At 43.6% G+C, this 6,098-nt stretch overlaps 1 protein-coding gene across 1 annotated transcript in view; it reads right to left on the reverse strand.

The window, feature by feature from the left end:
* The window catches only part of Igf2bp3 (insulin like growth factor 2 mRNA binding protein 3), a 130,956-nt gene that overhangs the window by 74,285 nt on the left and 50,573 nt on the right, over positions 1-6,098 (reverse strand). The gene's annotated exons all lie outside the window — the stretch shown is intronic.

Below are 6,098 nucleotides of genomic sequence, written 5' to 3' on the forward strand. Positions count from 1 at the left end.
AATAAACGGGGAGGCTGGAGTGTTAGTCCTGAGTTTTCTATACAAACTATCTCAAAAAACTGAATAATCAAATAACTGAGGAGACAAGCTCATCTTCACCCAACTGCAATCAGGGAATGAAGACATGGAAGAACACGAAGGCTACCACCTCAGAAGCACAACTAAAGAATGTGAGTTACCAAAGACCAGTGCCACGCGGTCACAGAGATAGACACCACACACCTCTTCACGAAGGAAGCATACCATGGCTTGTCCAAACAAAAAGCAAGCCGTATGTAATCCAAGTTCCACAACAGGCACAGGGACAAGTTAAGTGACCATACATAGATATATTCAACAGAGAAAGAATGTGGAACTCTACAATGTAAACCAACTTCTACAAATATACCAGAAAGGAAAATGTAGCTACAAAGGAAGTGGATTAACGAAAATAATCAAATTTTTAAGAAACAAGAAATAATCCAGGAAACATGGATACTTCTGATGCTTAGTAGCATCAAATTCAATATGAATTTTTCAGCTTGTTACTTATACATTTTTTCATGTATTGCTCGTGTGTGTGTGTGTGTGCTTGGGCATGTGTATATGTGTGGGCATTCATATGCCATGAAGCATGTGTAAAAACCAGAGGGCAACTTTATTTTAGGGTTTTTGATTTGTTTTGTTTTGTTTTGTTTTGTTTTGTTGCTTTTTTGTTTTGTTTTGTTTTTGTTTTTGAGACGGGGTTTCTCTGTGTAGCCTTGCTGTTCTGGAATTCACTCTGTAGGCCAGGCTGGCCTTGAACTCAGAAATCCGCCTGCCTCTGCCTCCCAAGTGCTGGGATTAAAGGCATGCGCCACCACACCCGGCCCAGAGGGCAACTTTAAACGTAGTTAGTTCTCCCTTTCTGCAGTGTAGAGCGAGGGGTTGGACTCAGGCTTGGCAGCAAGCGCCTTTTCCTGCTGAGTCATATTGCTCACCTTATCGTGACATCTTAAGTTTAAAAAGACTTTTTTGGATTCAATGATACCTTCTCCCCATCTAAACTTTGTGTGAATGCATCCTAATTTGAATTTTCAGAATGTTACCTTACCTGGAGAGGCTTCAGGGAGGTGGTACAGTTACAGGGAGGCTGTACAGACCCCAGAGTAACTGGCTCTTTATAAAAGGAGGTCTGGGGTCAGAACACACCCAGAATGCTATGAGAAAGGGAGCTCTGTTGCACAAGCTAAGAACCAGCACAGACTGCTCCTTCCTTCTCTCCCAGCCCCAGGAAATGACAAACCTTCAGGCACCTTGGCCCCAGGGCTTCCAGATTCCAGAAGGATGAGGATGGGGCAGGAAGTTCCTGTTTAGGGCTCTACTACGGAAGCCCTGGTGATCCAGGATAGAGACCATGTCTTTTGGAGATACAAACTGAAAATACCTAATAATGTCATAATAGAAAAAAATTGTTTCAGTGGTGGCACATAGGGACTGGAATCCACCCCTACACAGACACACCAAAGGCCAAATCAGTTCTAATGATGTGAAGAGACTGACTGGCCATCCCAGAGCGGCCACTCAGAGACAACACAACTCGCACAGTTCTTTCTCTAAATATAAGGATTTCCCAGGAACAGCACCCATTACTTGATTTCTACACCAAACAGCAAGGCTGGTCGACTGGCAAGTCAGAAGCCTGGATAATCTGAGGATTCTCAATCTATGAGGAGCCCCTACTTTCCCCCACTGCTCAGGCCAGGGAAGTTTCCATGTCCAAAGCCACACCAGAGAGCAAACAGGAAAAGATGGCTTCTTCAGAACCTCTTTCTAAGATAACTGTCCCAGGATCAGACATCCAGGTTTTGAGGGAAAGCTAAAAAGACACAGTGGGTTGTATTTCTGTTTTGTTTTATAAGCAAGATTATGGTTTTAAAGTATGCATTCCAGGTCAGCAAGACAGGTCAGCAGGTAAAGGCATTTGCTGCCAAGCCTGGCATGGTGAGAAAATAGACTCCCTTTAAGATGCCTCCAACATCCAACCACCCTATGTGCACACTCCACATACACATGAATAAAAAGTACATCGTTTAAGTAGAGAAATGTAATAAATAAAGTACACATTCTCTTAAGTGTTTGTCAAACCACGCATCTGCCCTTTGTCATCTCAGTCATGGGCCCATCAGCAGGGGAGCCTTAGGATAGTGATGACTAACCACGGCTCAGACCCGTTTCCAGCTCACTCTGGAAACAGCAGTTCTGCTTTCCCACTGAGGACCTAAACGTGCTCTTTATTCCAGGACCACCATGTCCATGTGGCTTATGTACACGTGGGTCTTCCTTAGGCTCTTCCTTCCTCCTGCACTCCACCAAGGCTACTAGGAACTCCAATTTTTCTCGTCAAAGAGCAACAGTCAGACAATCAGAAGTTCTCACTCAAGTTCCTTCCTAAGATACTGGCAGCCACCTCACACGGGTCACCCTGAGAAAGCACACAGTACAGGAAGGATGGAAGTATGATGATTCAGTGCCACCCATCTAAGAGGGGACTGCCCAGTCCTCAAGGCCCTTAGAAGATGAAGGATAGACAAGAGGATTCTATTTCCTGTGCACATCCTATATACGAGGAAATAAGCTTTCCTAGCTCTCTGGCACCAGGCCTTCCAGAAAGTTAAGTTTCCCCTGAACTTTATCTGCAAATGCCGTGGAGCATTCTCCTTATCCTGGAGTTCATAACGCTTTCTCATTGTTAAAACTACATCACCAGAAGTCACACAGCACGAAAGGACGTACCCAAAGGAACCCAGGAGAATGAAGTTGCCAAGAATTAAGCAGGATGGTGGGTAAATCAAACAAGGCAGTGACCACCTACAAACTAGCACAGGGTACCGCGGCTGAGGTGTTTCTGTCATGCTCCAACTCTGTGGAGAAGTCAGGCCTCACAGAAAACAGCCCACAAGGCAAGTGGTAGAATGGACACTGTTACTTTCTGTTTCCAGATCAGATCATCAGCAACAGAAGCTCAAATCCCAAATCGACTCTTTCTTTGAGACTTTGGGGACTCAAATCATCCCTCTTTCCATCTGTTCCCTATAAGCTTCTGCCACAGCAGAAACAGGGGCAATGGGAGGCTGTGGGTGGGGCAGTGGGAGGGTTAGGGTGGAGCAGAGGGGGATGGGAGGGGGCAGTAGGAAGCTTGGGGCAGGGCAGATAGAGACTGTAGGAGGAGCTCTTTCTGGTCCAGTGCTCATCCCTATTCTAGCAGTTGGCTCCAGGAACAAGACTCATAAGCTCCAGCCATGAGCTTGCACAGCTCAGAGAACTGAGTCTCAGGGACTCTGGCTCCTACCCCAGTTCCCTAGGTTCTGAAGGGCTGTTCCCTTCAGTCATAACTACTTCTATTCCTTTTGCTCTTTAACCTCTTGAGATCTCATGTGATTCCCCACGTTCAAATGCCCTGGTGAAGGCCTACTGTGTGTACTGTGAAATCAGCTGGACCTGACAGTCACATGAAGAATTTAACCAAGGTTGGGAGGTGAGGATTTTGTTCTATCATACACATAATGTACTGGATGTTCATATAGACCAAGCACTGTTTTACGGCCACAGTAAGTGAATCTTTTTTCATTTGTTTTTGTTTTTTGTTTTGCTTTTGTTTTGATTTTTTGTGACAGTATTTTCTCTAGGTGCCTTGCCCGAGTGCTGAGATTAAAGGTGTGTAAGTAAGTGGGGGACTGCTACCATCATCTCTGGGTCAGAAAGGAGGGAAATGCATCACTTTAAAGCGTGCTCAGGGCTTGTGAGATGGCTCAATGGGCAGCGCTTGCTGCCAAGCTGTCAACCTGAATCAAGTCCCTGGCACTAAATGGTAGGAAGAGAGAACTGGTTCCAACCATCACGTGCATGTCATGGGCACATGCACAAGTCACGCCCTAGAGGTTGTCCACCTCTTGCCAGGCCACTGACTGTCTCACAAAACAGTGCTGCCTATGCCGTGAGATGCCTCACTCCACAGGCTAGGTTAGTATTCAACTTTATCCCATCATCCATTTCTTTTTTTCTTTTTTCTTTTTTTTTTTTCTGTTTTTGTTTGTTTATTCCAAACAGTTGCAAAAATCAACTTAAAATAGAATGTAGTCAAACCTCTTTTTAAGGCAGGAACATGTTGTCTGTGCAATACAATATTTTCATCTGATCATGGGTCACATGTCTGGCTATGCCACTCTCTGTAATCTTAACATTAATCAGTAGCATCAAACGCTAACCCTTCCATTAGAATGGAATCTGGACTGTAAGATCACAGTTACCACTGTCTACAGCGAGGGTTTGCAGAGGCAGCCAGCATATCCAGGGTGCACAGATAAAGATACAAAGTGATCTTTCAGGGAAGGGATGGAGGGAAAGGCCCCGCCCACCCTCCTCGCAAGCCCTGGCTCAATCTGGCTTCAGTCATACATGTTCATACATGCCTATAATTCCAGACTCAAGAGGCTGAGGCAGAAAGGTGGTGCATGTGCCTGTAATGAGGACATGAAGTTTGAAGTCAGCCTAGGTTACACAGCAAGATCCTATCCACCCCTACTAAAGTAAGAAAAAAATTATTTTTGTTTTAAAAAAAATCAAAAGCTTAAGAGGGAATAACAGCTGGAAAAAAACCTTTTAAGTTCCAGTCTTCTTCTACATTCTCATGTAAGTAATCTCACTGGCCCCTTTAAAGACCATTGGACCAGGAGTGATGGCGCATGCCTGTGATCCCATCACTCAGGCTGAGGGCCCTAATTATATAGCCAGTCTAAACTACATAGCAAGATCTTGTCGAAGAAGGGAAAAGGAAATGGAGGGATGGAGGGAGGGGAAGAAGAGAAAATAAATTATGAAAAAATAGGGCAAATTAAGGTTCTTTTTATTAACTAGATTTAACTCATAACAAGGGGAAAATCTAAAAAAAAAAAAAAATTATGACAATCCATACAATCTCAAGGAAACAAACCTCTGCCACTAGCTCCAGCAGACACCACATGACATTAACCGCTTACTTGCCTGTCTCTGGCTGACATAACTATCTCATCAACAGTCTCAGCACACTAGATGTGATCCCCGGACAGAGAACCTGGTTAAACCATACTTAATATGGCTCATCTTAAAACTGGGGTGCAAATTTATGATCTTGATGTTCTCTTAATCAGTTTGAGGTCTACCCCTCAAGCTAATGAATTTCCTAAACAAATATTACTCTAAAACAGGGAAATGCATATAGTTTAATGTCTGAAGTCACCAGTCAACCTACACTGTATGATTTTATACATAACAAACACATTCAGAATATACTAAGGAACTAACCACCCTTTCCAAGATCAAATGCAGCGGCTGTGAACCGAGACGGCACGGGTGAGGTAGTCTACGCACAAGTGATTTGATTCTAAGCAGGGACTTTGGGGAATCGAAATTCACAACTTCCCTCAGTTCACTGCCAAGGAAACCTTGAAATTGTGCTTTGCATTTTAATAAGGGGTCCAGTTTAATGACAGCAAATTTGTTTGGAAACCTAATCTGAAACCACAAAAGAAGTCACTCTTGATGTTTATGTTCTAGTGATACAAACAATGGCAGATCCCTTGCAGGCTTCAAGGCAAGCTTTAAAAACCTTTCAGAGGAGTCAGCAAGGTGGCTCAACTGGTAAGGATTCTACTACAGTCAAGCCTGAGGACATGAGTTCAATCCCTGAGTGGGAGAACAGAACCAACTCCTGAAATGGGCCTCTGATGTAAGGACACACACACAGTAAACACAATAGTGAGGTGGTTTTAATTTTCAGAGTTCATGGTCTGGAGAGTTAATAATCATTTACTGTGACCTCTTCAGATTCTCAGGGTCTCACCATGACATTGTCATGATGCTGTAGAAACTTATGACTCGGGCTAGTGAATTGTGCTACACAGCTTTGTTGATACACAATCACTGAAGGGCCATCATCTAAGCAAAAAAAGCAGAATCACATTTTATAATAAAGTGTTAAGAAGCAGGTATTTGTCTTTTAAAATTTCTGCCAAGGAAGGAATGCCATATTTAATTCTCCTGGGCAATTCCTTTTTTTTTTTTTTTTTTTTTTTTGGTTTTTCGAGACAGGGTTTCTCTGT

Source organism: Mus pahari, chromosome 2, assembly GCF_900095145.1.
Source record: "Mus pahari chromosome 2, PAHARI_EIJ_v1.1, whole genome shotgun sequence".
In the NCBI taxonomy this organism is placed as follows: Eukaryota; Metazoa; Chordata; class Mammalia; order Rodentia; family Muridae; genus Mus; species Mus pahari.